Genomic DNA, 16,585 nt, shown 5'->3' with positions numbered 1-16,585 from the left:
ACCTCCTCTCTGACACTTGTTATTTCCTGTCTGCTTCCTTCTAGCCATGCTGACCACAGTGAGCTGCCATGTCCTTGCAGTTTGGATTTGCATTTTCCTGAGACTTAATGATGGTGAACAAGTTTTCATGCACCTACTGGCCCTCTTTCTGTCTTCTTCGGAGAAATCTCTGCTTCCATCTTTTGACCAGGTTTTCATTGGCTTGTTTTTTTTCTTGTGGAGACGTGCGAGTTGATTGTATCTTTGGGCTTTTCACCCCTTGTCCGATGTGTGGTTTGCAAACATCCTCTCCCAATTGTTGTGGTGTCTTAGTATTCAGTTGATGGTTTCCTTGACTGGCAGAAGTGTGTGCATTTGATGTGGTCCCGTTTGTTTCTTGTTTCCTTTGTTGCCCTTGCCCAGTCAGACATGCTTCTTCCAAATAGGCGGCTCAGACAGATGGCAAAGAGCACTCTGCCTAGGTCTTCTCCTACAAGGTTCACGGTTTCAAGTCTGCCATTCAAGGCTTTAATCCATTTCAGGTGGTGTGTGTGCCAGGTGTAACAGCATGGTGTACTCTCGTTGTGTTCCATGTGGCTGTGCAGGCTTCCCAGCACCGTTTATTGTAGAGACTCTCCTTTCTCCGCTGTCTCCACTTGGCTCCCTGGTCCAAAATGGGCTGTCCATGTAAGTTTGAGTTGGGCTCTGGGCTCTCAATTGTTTTGCATGGGTCTTCATGCCTGTTTTGGGGCCCAGACTGTGCCGTTTCGGTACCTAGCGCTTCGTCCTCTATGTTGAAATCAGAAATTGTGACACGTGCTGCTTTGTTCGTTTTCCTGAGGATTCCTTTGCCTAGTCAGGGTCTCGTGTTGCTGGCTAGAAACTTTAGGATTCTCTCTTCTTCTCTGTGGCAAATACTGCTGCAACTTTGACTGGGATTGCATGGAATCCAGAGATTCCTTACTGCGGTATGAACCTTTCAAGTGTGTTAATCCTTCCATTCCTAGATCCCTCGATATCTTTTTTTTTCTTGTGTCTTCTTGAGTTTCTTTCCCCAAAGGTTTGCTAGTTTTTGAATTAACATAGAATTCACCTGTTTTGCCATGGTTATTCACAGAGATCCTATTCTTCGTAATGGCAAGCTCCTGTTTTTTTTTTTTTTTTTTTCCTTAGCTTCAGTTTTTCTATTCTTTGCAACTTTTAATTGGTTTTGTTTTGGCACAAGTGCATTGCTGTGCTCACATCTGCTGGCAATGCTCCTGTATTTGCTGTGGAAGTCTGGCCCTGTCCAACGTCCCTTCCCATCTGCCTCTACTCTACCTCGGACGCCTGCACCAGAACAACTGAAGCAGTGGTGAGGAGGCCCAAACCGAGGATTCCACCCAGCCCATACTGGGCCACAGACCCAGAAGGTGCGGACCTCACCACTGCACCACCGGCCGGCCACTTACATGTTCAGTGGCAACGTGCAGTTGAGTGCAATGGGAGTTAAATATACTAGTGAGCCCAACTCTAGCACTGTGTAGATGAGGCTAGGTTGTTCTTCGGGTCCATTGTGATGTCAGAGGATTTGTCATAATTGTGTCTCTGAGGTCCAGCATGCTTCATGGATACAGGTTTCAGAGCCTGCTTGGAGCAGTCTCATAACTCACCCTTCCCAGTTAACCCATGCTTGACCTTCGCTGCCGTTTTTTGGCTTGTGAATTTCTCTGACTTTCAAACGTTCCAGCAGAGTCTGTCTAAAGACGGACATCATCTTTCATTGTGGATAATTCAGGTGTGATTTCTGTTCACCTTCCATTTTCTGGGTGCTCTTTTTCTTTTCCATAGTATACTCGTCATGGTCTTTCTCAGCTATCTCCCTTAGACATGCTTATCAGTCCGTTCTCCTTCATTCCAAGGGATTAGTTTGTATTTCTTTAATCGCTGTATGTTCTCTAGGGTGAGGTGTGAGTGCTTTCGTGACTCTTGGTTGTTGTCCTTGAATTTGCACCGGTCACTTGTAGGACTCTTGGCTATCCTAGCCTAGGTCAAACTAAGCACTGAGAACACGTGGTCATGTGGGTTGGTTTGACATCCTGAGATCAGAAACTCCAAATTCGAGGTGGTCCTGGCAACCCCCTTCACGGACACAATGTTTCCAAGACAACGTAGACAAATCGGATGAATTCCACTCTCCAGGAAAGATATTTTTCTGTCTCTTTTCCGGATTTGGGAAGTTTCGAACTTGACCCCTGATCCTTGAACGTTCCCCTAGATTCCGTCCAGATACGGGCTTACTTAATTTTTATAGGGTGTGCCATTTGTTTGCCCTACATCCTCTACCCTGGCCTGTTTATTTTTCTTGAAACACAACTGTAAAGTTCTAATTTTCGTGCAACTTCCTTACATATGGTGTCAAAACACATAATCAATAATCCTTCTACGGCAAGAGGTAGGGGGAGAGAATTTCGATGGAGGCAAACAGAGCACACTAGCCTGGGAGGGCAGCCTTCACGAAGGAACGAAGCCCTGTGGAAGAGGGTGCTTTTCAGCACCCTTGTAGAGCACTTCCAAACAAAGAGACATACCCCAAGCGTGACAGGGCTCCATTCCTTCAAGGCTTCCAAGACATCTCTTGGGACACATTACCATGTGCCCAGTGGGCCCACGTGACACCAGAGCTTCGGAAAAAGAGACTGACCTTCAAAGAATGCTATGGGCCTTGGAAAGGAGGCATCGATTCTTCTCTTCAATGTCCTCAAGACATCTTTCTTGACTTGGCATTATGCTTAAGGCACAAGGGCACTGTAGGTGTGATGAACCCCAAGTCCGGCCACTTGTTTCCAATGAAGTTGCAAGCTTGAATCAGCATGACCTCCCCATAGACTTGAATAGATGACAATGTTCTCCTCTCCGTGCCTGTCCCTCTATTCTCACTTGTGGCCTAGGGTTCCTTTCTTATCCCCTGCATCAGACTCTGTTTTATCTCTTCTAGTTTCTGTGCCTGCTTTCTGTTTGCCAAACCTGTTTCTGGGTATCTGTCCCTTTAATAGCCTAGCCTAGGCCAATCCTCAGACTGTAACCATGCGGCCACCCTGGGGGACATGTTCACCGTGATGTCATAAGCGACCTCAAAATTCGAAGTTGTCCTGACAACCTCCGTGCACACAGAGTTTCACAGCCATCTCAGACCAGTCTGACTCCTCACCCTGTCTAGGTAGGATAGTTTTCCTTTTTCTGCAATTGTTGTCAGTTTCTATGTTTCTCCTTGAACTTCGAAAGGGCTCCTACATTCTCTCTAGACACTGGTTTCACTCCTGTAAGATTATCCTGGGTTTTATCTCTTATATCTTGGGTAGATGGCAAAATGGGTGGACCTTACCCAGAAAAAGTCCTGGACTCCCTCACAAGTTGAAGTTGCCCAGGGAATGTTCTGATGCACAATGATGGTGTCATCTCGTGGCACTCTGCCAATTCCACCTTGGCAGGTCACAAGTTTTCCTTCCTTCTGCCTTTGGGAAGTGTACCAGATACTTCCATAGATTGTAATATTCTTATGGTTCCTTTTCTTGTGCGTATTGATAACGTATCCTCACAATTGCTGCTTATTTATGATCTCTGCCCGCACCATACCATGAAATCTATATTTCCTAACACTACTAATGTGATATGCACTCGTAATGTGAAACAGTGAGGCCCGGGCCGCCCAAGCGGAATGTGGGCACTTACCTGCTCCACCACAGGGCCGGCCCTGAATTGTACTTTTGGACCAACCTTTTGCCTGAACTTGGGAAGACGTGGGCCTGTTTGGATTATTCGTGAAGGTGATTAGTAATAACATCATGGACGGTAACATTTTCCGTTCGTTCATGGGTTTAGGACTGATCATGTTCTCTTCGTAGTATTCCTCTTCACCTATTTGGAATGGTCTGCCTTTCTGTAGCATCTGTAAGCATTCGGGGGTGATTTTCCATCCTTGGAAGTTCACCTTCCGTAAACTCTTTCCGCCCCCAAAGCTTTATGACATCATTCTGGACCCCTTTTTGGATTTTTGATTTGAGGTGAATTTATAGCCATGACCCTGCATTAGAACGTACTATAACTTCCAGATTCACATCCTCATTGCTTTAGACTTCTGTGTAGCTTACATCATCTTCAGCAGTGTAAGACTAATCACAGGCCCTCACCACACACTTGTGCCTAATCTTCTCTTTCACCCTCCGTCACCGCCCCTCTTTGCCTCTGGGAGCCCGCATACAAATGTTCAGTGCCACCTGTTGGTTAGTGCTTGCTTTTTCTTCTCCTTGTAAGTGAGATTCTATGCTATTTGAATTTCTCACTGGGGCTTGTTACACTTCCCCTAAAACCCTCACAGCCATTCTGGTGGTCACAAATGGCTGGATTGCATCATTTGTTCCGGCTGAGTGGTATACCATTGTGTGGCTATAGCCCATCTTCCTTCTCCAATCATCCCTTGCTGGACACCAGGGTGCTCTCCAAGTCTTGGATATCAGGAGTAAGACTGTGGTGAACACAGCCATGCACATGTCTTTATGCGGTAGTCTTTCTGACTTTTTTGGATAAACAAGCGGCAGATTAATAGCTGGGTCATACGGGACATGGATACTTAAATTTCTGAGGCAGTTCCACACCTTTGGCATCGTGGCTGCACCGGGTTACACTCCCACCAGCAGTGCAGGAGGCTTCCCTTCTCTCCACCTCCTCTCTGACACTTGTTATTTCCTGTCTGCTTCCTTCTAGCCATGCTGACCACAGTGAGCTGCCATGTCCTTGCAGTTTGGATTTGCATTTTCCTGAGACTTAATGATGGTGAACAAGTTTTCATGCACCTACTGGCCCTCTTTCTGTCTTCTTCGGAGAAATCTCTGCTTCCATCTTTTGACCAGGTTTTCATTGGCTTGTTTTTTTTCTTGTGGAGACGTGCGAGTTGATTGTATCTTTGGGCTTTTCACCCCTTGTCCGATGTGTGGTTTGCAAACATCCTCTCCCAATTGTTGTGGTGTCTTAGTATTCAGTTGATGGTTTCCTTGACTGGCAGAAGTGTGTGCATTTGATGTGGTCCCGTTTGTTTCTTGTTTCCTTTGTTGCCCTTGCCCAGTCAGACATGCTTCTTCCAAATAGGCGGCTCAGACAGATGGCAAAGAGCACTCTGCCTAGGTCTTCTCCTACAAGGTTCACGGTTTCAAGTCTGCCATTCAAGGCTTTAATCCATTTCAGGTGGTGTGTGTGCCAGGTGTAACAGCATGGTGTACTCTCGTTGTGTTCCATGTGGCTGTGCAGGCTTCCCAGCACCGTTTATTGTAGAGACTCTCCTTTCTCCGCTGTCTCCACTTGGCTCCCTGGTCCAAAATGGGCTGTCCATGTAAGTTTGAGTTGGGCTCTGGGCTCTCAATTGTTTTGCATGGGTCTTCATGCCTGTTTTGGGGCCCAGACTGTGCCGTTTCGGTACCTAGCGCTTCGTCCTCTATGTTGAAATCAGAAATTGTGACACGTGCTGCTTTGTTCGTTTTCCTGAGGATTCCTTTGCCTAGTCAGGGTCTCGTGTTGCTGGCTAGAAACTTTAGGATTCTCTCTTCTTCTCTGTGGCAAATACTGCTGCAACTTTGACTGGGATTGCATGGAATCCAGAGATTCCTTACTGCGGTATGAACCTTTCAAGTGTGTTAATCCTTCCATTCCTAGATCCCTCGATATCTTTTTTTTTCTTGTGTCTTCTTGAGTTTCTTTCCCCAAAGGTTTGCTAGTTTTTGAATTAACATAGAATTCACCTGTTTTGCCATGGTTATTCACAGAGATCCTATTCTTCGTAATGGCAAGCTCCTGTTTTTTTTTTTTTTTTTTTCCTTAGCTTCAGTTTTTCTATTCTTTGCAACTTTTAATTGGTTTTGTTTTGGCACAAGTGCATTGCTGTGCTCACATCTGCTGGCAATGCTCCTGTATTTGCTGTGGAAGTCTGGCCCTGTCCAACGTCCCTTCCCATCTGCCTCGACTCTACCTCGGACGCCTGCACCAGAACAACTGAAGCAGTGGTGAGGAGGCCCAAACCGAGGATTCCACCCAGCCCATACTGGGCCACAGACCCAGAAGGTGCGGACCTCACCACTGCACCACCGGCCGGCCACTTACATGTTCAGTGGCAACGTGCAGTTGAGTGCAATGGGAGTTAAATATACTAGTGAGCCCAACTCTAGCACTGTGTAGATGAGGCTAGGTTGTTCTTCGGGTCCATTGTGATGTCAGAGGATTTGTCATAATTGTGTCTCTGAGGTCCAGCATGCTTCATGGATACAGGTTTCAGAGCCTGCTTGGAGCAGTCTCATAACTCACCCTTCCCAGTTAACCCATGCTTGACCTTCGCTGCCGTTTTTTGGCTTGTGAATTTCTCTGACTTTCAAACGTTCCAGCAGAGTCTGTCTAAAGACGGACATCATCTTTCATTGTGGATAATTCAGGTGTGATTTCTGTTCACCTTCCATTTTCTGGGTGCTCTTTTTCTTTTCCATAGTATACTCGTCATGGTCTTTCTCAGCTATCTCCCTTAGACATGCTTATCAGTCCGTTCTCCTTCATTCCAAGGGATTAGTTTGTATTTCTTTAATCGCTGTATGTTCTCTAGGGTGAGGTGTGAGTGCTTTCGTGACTCTTGGTTGTTGTCCTTGAATTTGCACCGGTCACTTGTAGGACTCTTGGCTATCCTAGCCTAGGTCAAACTAAGCACTGAGAACACGTGGTCATGTGGGTTGGTTTGACATCCTGAGATCAGAAACTCCAAATTCGAGGTGGTCCTGGCAACCCCCTTCACGGACACAATGTTTCCAAGACAACGTAGACAAATCGGATGAATTCCACTCTCCAGGAAAGATATTTTTCTGTCTCTTTTCCGGATTTGGGAAGTTTCGAACTTGACCCCTGATCCTTGAACGTTCCCCTAGATTCCGTCCAGATACGGGCTTACTTAATTTTTATAGGGTGTGCCATTTGTTTGCCCTACATCCTCTACCCTGGCCTGTTTATTTTTCTTGAAACACAACTGTAAAGTTCTAATTTTCGTGCAACTTCCTTACATATGGTGTCAAAACACATAATCAATAATCCTTCTACGGCAAGAGGTAGGGGGAGAGAATTTCGATGGAGGCAAACAGAGCACACTAGCCTGGGAGGGCAGCCTTCACGAAGGAACGAAGCCCTGTGGAAGAGGGTGCTTTTCAGCACCCTTGTAGAGCACTTCCAAACAAAGAGACATACCCCAAGCGTGACAGGGCTCCATTCCTTCAAGGCTTCCAAGACATCTCTTGGGACACATTACCATGTGCCCAGTGGGCCCACGTGACACCAGAGCTTCGGAAAAAGAGACTGACCTTCAAAGAATGCTATGGGCCTTGGAAAGGAGGCATCGATTCTTCTCTTCAATGTCCTCAAGACATCTTTCTTGACTTGGCATTATGCTTAAGGCACAAGGGCACTGTAGGTGTGATGAACCCCAAGTCCGGCCACTTGTTTCCAATGAAGTTGCAAGCTTGAATCAGCATGACCTCCCCATAGACTTGAATAGATGACAATGTTCTCCTCTCCGTGCCTGTCCCTCTATTCTCACTTGTGGCCTAGGGTTCCTTTCTTATCCCCTGCATCAGACTCTGTTTTATCTCTTCTAGTTTCTGTGCCTGCTTTCTGTTTGCCAAACCTGTTTCTGGGTATCTGTCCCTTTAATAGCCTAGCCTAGGCCAATCCTCAGACTGTAACCATGCGGCCACCCTGGGGGACATGTTCACCGTGATGTCATAAGCGACCTCAAAATTCGAAGTTGTCCTGACAACCTCCGTGCACACAGAGTTTCACAGCCATCTCAGACCAGTCTGACTCCTCACCCTGTCTAGGTAGGATAGTTTTCCTTTTTCTGCAATTGTTGTCAGTTTCTATGTTTCTCCTTGAACTTCGAAAGGGCTCCTACATTCTCTCTAGACACTGGTTTCACTCCTGTAAGATTATCCTGGGTTTTATCTCTTATATCTTGGGTAGATGGCAAAATGGGTGGACCTTACCCAGAAAAAGTCCTGGACTCCCTCACAAGTTGAAGTTGCCCAGGGAATGTTCTGATGCACAATGATGGTGTCATCTCGTGGCACTCTGCCAATTCCACCTTGGCAGGTCACAAGTTTTCCTTCCTTCTGCCTTTGGGAAGTGTACCAGATACTTCCATAGATTGTAATATTCTTATGGTTCCTTTTCTTGTGCGTATTGATAACGTATCCTCACAATTGCTGCTTATTTATGATCTCTGCCCGCACCATACCATGAAATCTATATTTCCTAACACTACTAATGTGATATGCACTCGTAATGTGAAACAGTGAGGCCCGGGCCGCCCAAGCGGAATGTGGGCACTTACCTGCTCCACCACAGGGCCGGCCCTGAATTGTACTTTTGGACCAACCTTTTGCCTGAACTTGGGAAGACGTGGGCCTGTTTGGATTATTCGTGAAGGTGATTAGTAATAACATCATGGACGGTAACATTTTCCGTTCGTTCATGGGTTTAGGACTGATCATGTTCTCTTCGTAGTATTCCTCTTCACCTATTTGGAATGGTCTGCCTTTCTGTAGCATCTGTAAGCATTCGGGGGTGATTTTCCATCCTTGGAAGTTCACCTTCCGTAAACTCTTTCCGCCCCCAAAGCTTTATGACATCATTCTGGACCCCTTTTTGGATTTTTGATTTGAGGTGAATTTATAGCCATGACCCTGCATTAGAACGTACTATAACTTCCAGATTCACATCCTCATTGCTTTAGACTTCTGTGTAGCTTACATCATCTTCAGCAGTGTAAGACTAATCACAGGCCCTCACCACACACTTGTGCCTAATCTTCTCTTTCACCCTCCGTCACCGCCCCTCTTTGCCTCTGGGAGCCCGCATACAAATGTTCAGTGCCACCTGTTGGTTAGTGCTTGCTTTTTCTTCTCCTTGTAAGTGAGATTCTATGCTATTTGAATTTCTCACTGGGGCTTGTTACACTTCCCCTAAAACCCTCACAGCCATTCTGGTGGTCACAAATGGCTGGATTGCATCATTTGTTCCGGCTGAGTGGTATACCATTGTGTGGCTATAGCCCATCTTCCTTCTCCAATCATCCCTTGCTGGACACCAGGGTGCTCTCCAAGTCTTGGATATCAGGAGTAAGACTGTGGTGAACACAGCCATGCACATGTCTTTATGCGGTAGTCTTTCTGACTTTTTTGGATAAACAAGCGGCAGATTAATAGCTGGGTCATACGGGACATGGATACTTAAATTTCTGAGGCAGTTCCACACCTTTGGCATCGTGGCTGCACCGGGTTACACTCCCACCAGCAGTGCAGGAGGCTTCCCTTCTCTCCACCTCCTCTCTGACACTTGTTATTTCCTGTCTGCTTCCTTCTAGCCATGCTGACCACAGTGAGCTGCCATGTCCTTGCAGTTTGGATTTGCATTTTCCTGAGACTTAATGATGGTGAACAAGTTTTCATGCACCTACTGGCCCTCTTTCTGTCTTCTTCGGAGAAATCTCTGCTTCCATCTTTTGACCAGGTTTTCATTGGCTTGTTTTTTTTCTTGTGGAGACGTGCGAGTTGATTGTATCTTTGGGCTTTTCACCCCTTGTCCGATGTGTGGTTTGCAAACATCCTCTCCCAATTGTTGTGGTGTCTTAGTATTCAGTTGATGGTTTCCTTGACTGGCAGAAGTGTGTGCATTTGATGTGGTCCCGTTTGTTTCTTGTTTCCTTTGTTGCCCTTGCCCAGTCAGACATGCTTCTTCCAAATAGGCGGCTCAGACAGATGGCAAAGAGCACTCTGCCTAGGTCTTCTCCTACAAGGTTCACGGTTTCAAGTCTGCCATTCAAGGCTTTAATCCATTTCAGGTGGTGTGTGTGCCAGGTGTAACAGCATGGTGTACTCTCGTTGTGTTCCATGTGGCTGTGCAGGCTTCCCAGCACCGTTTATTGTAGAGACTCTCCTTTCTCCGCTGTCTCCACTTGGCTCCCTGGTCCAAAATGGGCTGTCCATGTAAGTTTGAGTTGGGCTCTGGGCTCTCAATTGTTTTGCATGGGTCTTCATGCCTGTTTTGGGGCCCAGACTGTGCCGTTTCGGTACCTAGCGCTTCGTCCTCTATGTTGAAATCAGAAATTGTGACACGTGCTGCTTTGTTCGTTTTCCTGAGGATTCCTTTGCCTAGTCAGGGTCTCGTGTTGCTGGCTAGAAACTTTAGGATTCTCTCTTCTTCTCTGTGGCAAATACTGCTGCAACTTTGACTGGGATTGCATGGAATCCAGAGATTCCTTACTGCGGTATGAACCTTTCAAGTGTGTTAATCCTTCCATTCCTAGATCCCTCGATATCTTTTTTTTTCTTGTGTCTTCTTGAGTTTCTTTCCCCAAAGGTTTGCTAGTTTTTGAATTAACATAGAATTCACCTGTTTTGCTAAGGTTATTCACAGAGATCCTATTCTTCGTAATGGCAAGCTCCTGTTTTTTTTTTTTTTTTTTCTTAGCTTCAGTTTTTCTATTCTTTGCAACTTTTAATTGGTTTTGTTTTGGCACAAGTGCATTGCTGTGCTCACATCTGCTGGCAATGCTCCTGTATTTGCTGTGGAAGTCTGGCCCTGTCCAACGTCCCTTCCCATCTGCCTCTACTCTACCTCGGACGCCTGCACCAGAACAACTGAAGCAGTGGTGAGGAGGCCCAAACCGAGGATTCCACCCAGCCCATACTGGGCCACAGACCCAGAAGGTGCGGACCTCACCACTGCACCACCGGCCGGCCACTTACATGTTCAGTGGCAACGTGCAGTTGAGTGCAATGGGAGTTAAATATACTAGTGAGCCCAACTCTAGCACTGTGTAGATGAGGCTAGGTTGTTCTTCGGGTCCATTGTGATGTCAGAGGATTTGTCATAATTGTGTCTCTGAGGTCCAGCATGCTTCATGGATACAGGTTTCAGAGCCTGCTTGGAGCAGTCTCATAACTCACCCTTCCCAGTTAGCCCATGCTTGACCTTCGCTGCCGTTTTTTGGCTTGTGAATTTCTCTGACTTTCAAACGTTCCAGCAGAGTCTGTCTAAAGACGGACATCATCTTTCATTGTGGATAATTCAGGTGTGATTTCTGTTCACCTTCCATTTTCTGGGTGCTCTTTTTCTTTTCCATAGTATACTCGTCATGGTCTTTCTCAGCTATCTCCCTTAGACATGCTTATCAGTCCGTTCTCCTTCATTCCAAGGGATTAGTTTGTATTTCTTTAATCGCTGTATGTTCTCTAGGGTGAGGTGTGAGTGCTTTCGTGACTCTTGGTTGTTGTCCTTGAATTTGCACCGGTCACTTGTAGGACTCTTGGCTATCCTAGCCTAGGTCAAACTAAGCACTGAGAACACGTGGTCATGTGGGTTGGTTTGACATCCTGAGATCAGAAACTCCAAATTCGAGGTGGTCCTGGCAACCCCCTTCACGGACACAATGTTTCCAAGACAACTTAGACAAATCGGATGAATTCCACTCTCCAGGAAAGATATTTTTCTGTCTCTTTTCCGGATTTGGGAAGTTTCGAACTTGACCCCTGATCCTTGAACGTTCCCCTAGATTCCGTCCAGATACGGGCTTACTTAATTTTTATAGGGTGTGCCATTTGTTTGCCCTACATCCTCTACCCTGGCCTGTTTATTTTTCTTGAAACACAACTGTAAAGTTCTAATTTTCGTGCAACTTCCTTACATATGGTGTCAAAACACATAATCAATAATCCTTCTACGGCAAGAGGTAGGGGGAGAGAATTTCGATGGAGGCAAACAGAGCACACTAGCCTGGGAGGGCAGCCTTCACGAAGGAACGAAGCCCTGTGGAAGAGGGTGCTTTTCAGCACCCTTGTAGAGCACTTCCAAACAAAGAGACATACCCCAAGCGTGACAGGGCTCCATTCCTTCAAGGCTTCCAAGACATCTCTTGGGACACATTACCATGTGCCCAGTGGGCCCACGTGACACCAGAGCTTCGGAAAAAGAGACTGACCTTCAAAGAATGCTATGGGCCTTGGAAAGGAGGCATCGATTCTTCTCTTCAATGTCCTCAAGACATCTTTCTTGACTTGGCATTATGCTTAAGGCACAAGGGCACTGTAGGTGTGATGAACCCCAAGTCCGGCCACTTGTTTCCAATGAAGTTGCAAGCTTGAATCAGCATGACCTCCCCATAGACTTGAATAGATGACAATGTTCTCCTCTCCGTGCCTGTCCCTCTATTCTCACTTGTGGCCTAGGGTTCCTTTCTTATCCCTTGCATCAGACTCTGTTTTATCTCTTCTAGTTTCTGTGCCTGCTTTCTGTTTGCCAAACCTGTTTCTGGGTATCTGTCCCTTTAATAGCCTAGCCTAGGCCAATCCTCAGACTGTAACCATGCGGCCACCCTGGGGGACATGTTCACCGTGATGTCATAAGCGACCTCAAAATTCGAAGTTGTCCTGACAACCTCCGTGCACACAGAGTTTCACAGCCATCTCAGACCAGTCTGACTCCTCACCCTGTCTAGGTAGGATAGTTTTCCTTTTTCTGCAATTGTTGTCAGTTTCTATCTTTCTCCTTGAACTTCGAAAGGGCTCCTACATTCTCTCTAGACACTGGTTTCACTCCTGTAAGATTATCCTGGGTTTTATCTCTTATATCTTGGGTAGATGGCAAAATGGGTGGACCTTACCCAGAAAAAGTCCTGGACTCCCTCACAAGTTGAAGTTGCCCAGGGAATGTTCTGATGCACAATGATGGTGTCATCTCGTGGCACTCTGCCAATTCCACCTTGGCAGGTCACAAGTTTTCCTTCCTTCTGCCTTTGGGAAGTGTACCAGATACTTCCATAGATTGTAATATTCTTATGGTTCCTTTTCTTGTGCGTATTGATAACGTATCCTCACAATTGCTGCTTATTTATGATCTCTGCCCGCACCAAACCATGAAATCTATATTTCCTAACACTACTAATGTGATATGCACTCGTAATGTGAAACAGTGAGGCCCGGGCCGCCCAAGCGGAATGTGGGCACTTACCTGCTCCACCACAGGGCCGGCCCTGAATTGTACTTTTGGACCAACCTTTTGCCTGAACTTGGGAAGACGTGGGCCTGTTTGGATTATTCGTGAAGGTGATTAGTAATAACATCATGGACGGTAACATTTTCCGTTCGTTCATGGGTTTAGGACTGATCATGTTCTCTTCGTAGTATTCCTCTTCACCTATTTGGAATGGTCTGCCTTTCTGTAGCATCTGTAAGCATTCGGGGGTGATTTTCCATCCTTGGAAGTTCACCTTCCGTAAACTCTTTCCGCCCCCAAAGCTTTATGACATCATTCTGGACCCCTTTTTGGATTTTTGATTTGAGGTGAATTTATAGCCATGACCCTGCATTAGAACGTACTATAACTTCCAGATTCACATCCTCATTGCTTTAGACTTCTGTGTAGCTTACATCATCTTCACCAGTGTAAGACTAATCACAGGCCCTCACCACACACTTGTGCCTAATCTTCTCTTTCACCCTCCGTCACCGCCCCTCTTTGCCTCTGGGAGCCCGCATACAAATGTTCAGTGCCACCTGTTGGTTAGTGCTTGCTTTTTCTTCTCCTTGTAAGTGAGATTCTATGGTATTTGAATTTCTCACTGGGGCTTGTTACACTTCCCCTAAAACCCTCACAGCCATTCTGGTGGTCACAAATGGCTGGATTGCATCATTTGTTCCGGCTGAGTGGTATACCATTGTGTGGCTATAGCCCATCTTCCTTCTCCAATCATCCCTTGCTGGACACCAGGGTGCTCTCCAAGTCTTGGATATCAGGAGTAAGACTGTGGTGAACACAGCCATGCACATGTCTTTATGCGGTAGTCTTTCTGACTTTTTTGGATAAACAAGCGGCAGATTAATAGCTGGGTCATACGGGACATGGATACTTAAATTTCTGAGGCAGTTCCACACCTTTGGCATCGTGGCTGCACCGGGTTACACTCCCACCAGCAGTGCAGGAGGCTTCCCTTCTCTCCACCTCCTCTCTGACACTTGTTATTTCCTGTCTGCTTCCTTCTAGCCATGCTGACCACAGTGAGCTGCCATGTCCTTGCAGTTTGGATTTGCATTTTCCTGAGACTTAATGATGGTGAACAAGTTTTCATGCACCTACTGGCCCTCTTTCTGTCTTCTTCGGAGAAATCTCTGCTTCCATCTTTTGACCAGGTTTTCATTGGCTTGTTTTTTTTCTTGTGGAGACGTGCGAGTTGATTGTATCTTTGGGCTTTTCACCCCTTGTCCGATGTGTGGTTTGCAAACATCCTCTCCCAATTGTTGTGGTGTCTTAGTATTCAGTTGATGGTTTCCTTGACTGGCAGAAGTGTGTGCATTTGATGTGGTCCCGTTTGTTTCTTGTTTCCTTTGTTGCCCTTGCCCAGTCAGACATGCTTCTTCCAAATAGGCGGCTCAGACAGATGGCAAAGAGCACTCTGCCTAGGTCTTCTCCTACAAGGTTCACGGTTTCAAGTCTGCCATTCAAGGCTTTAATCCATTTCAGGTGGTGTGTGTGCCAGGTGTAACAGCATGGTGTACTCTCGTTGTGTTCCATGTGGCTGTGCAGGCTTCCCAGCACCGTTTATTGTAGAGACTCTCCTTTCTCCGCTGTCTCCACTTGGCTCCCTGGTCCAAAATGGGCTGTCCATGTAAGTTTGAGTTGGGCTCTGGGCTCTCAATTGTTTTGCATGGGTCTTCATGCCTGTTTTGGGGCCCAGACTGTGCCGTTTCGGTACCTAGCGCTTCGTCCTCTATGTTGAAATCAGAAATTGTGACACGTGCTGCTTTGTTCGTTTTCCTGAGGATTCCTTTGCCTAGTCAGGGTCTCGTGTTGCTGGCTAGAAACTTTAGGATTCTCTCTTCTTCTCTGTGGCAAATACTGCTGCAACTTTGACTGGGATTGCATGGAATCCAGAGATTCCTTACTGCGGTATGAACCTTTCAAGTGTGTTAATCCTTCCATTCCTAGATCCCTCGATATCTTTTTTTTTCTTGTGTCTTCTTGAGTTTCTTTCCCCAAAGGTTTGCTAGTTTTTGAATTAACATAGAATTCACCTGTTTTGCCATGGTTATTCACAGAGATCCTATTCTTCGTAATGGCAAGCTCCTGTTTTTTTTTTTTTTTTTTTCCTTAGCTTCAGTTTTTCTATTCTTTGCAACTTTTAATTGGTTTTGTTTTGGCACAAGTGCATTGCTGTGCTCACATCTGCTGGCAATGCTCCTGTATTTGCTGTGGAAGTCTGGCCCTGTCCAACGTCCCTTCCCATCTGCCTCGACTCTACCTCGGACGCCTGCACCAGAACAACTGAAGCAGTGGTGAGGAGGCCCAAACCGAGGATTCCACCCAGCCCATACTGGGCCACAGACCCAGAAGGTGCGGACCTCACCACTGCACCACCGGCCGGCCACTTACATGTTCAGTGGCAACGTGCAGTTGAGTGCAATGGGAGTTAAATATACTAGTGAGCCCAACTCTAGCACTGTGTAGATGAGGCTAGGTTGTTCTTCGGGTCCATTGTGATGTCAGAGGATTTGTCATAATTGTGTCTCTGAGGTCCAGCATGCTTCATGGATACAGGTTTCAGAGCCTGCTTGGAGCAGTCTCATAACTCACCCTTCCCAGTTAACCCATGCTTGACCTTCGCTGCCGTTTTTTGGCTTGTGAATTTCTCTGACTTTCAAACGTTCCAGCAGAGTCTGTCTAAAGACGGACATCATCTTTCATTGTGGATAATTCAGGTGTGATTTCTGTTCACCTTCCATTTTCTGGGTGCTCTTTTTCTTTTCCATAGTATACTCGTCATGGTCTTTCTCAGCTATCTCCCTTAGACATGCTTATCAGTCCGTTCTCCTTCATTCCAAGGGATTAGTTTGTATTTCTTTAATCGCTGTATGTTCTCTAGGGTGAGGTGTGAGTGCTTTCGTGACTCTTGGTTGTTGTCCTTGAATTTGCACCGGTCACTTGTAGGACTCTTGGCTATCCTAGCCTAGGTCAAACTAAGCACTGAGAACACGTGGTCATGTGGGTTGGTTTGACATCCTGAGATCAGAAACTCCAAATTCGAGGTGGTCCTGGCAACCCCCTTCACGGACACAATGTTTCCAAGACAACGTAGACAAATCGGATGAATTCCACTCTCCAGGAAAGATATTTTTCTGTCTCTTTTCCGGATTTGGGAAGTTTCGAACTTGACCCCTGATCCTTGAACGTTCCCCTAGATTCCGTCCAGATACGGGCTTACTTAATTTTTATAGGGTGTGCCATTTGTTTGCCCTACATCCTCTACCCTGGCCTGTTTATTTTTCTTGAAACACAACTGTAAAGTTCTAATTTTCGTGCAACTTCCTTACATATGGTGTCAAAACACATAATCAATAATCCTTCTACGGCAAGAGGTAGGGGGAGAGAATTTCGATGGAGGCAAACAGAGCACACTAGCCTGGGAGGGCAGCCTTCACGAAGGAACGAAGCCCTGTGGAAGAGGGTGCTTTTCAGCACCCTTGTAGAGCACTTCCAAACAAAGAGACATACCCCA

The sequence above is a fragment of the Equus asinus genome, chromosome 28 (genome assembly GCF_041296235.1).
Source record: "Equus asinus isolate D_3611 breed Donkey chromosome 28, EquAss-T2T_v2, whole genome shotgun sequence".
NCBI classification, from domain to species: Eukaryota; Metazoa; Chordata; class Mammalia; order Perissodactyla; family Equidae; genus Equus; species Equus asinus.
Note: the sequence above shows the minus strand (reverse complement) of the source record.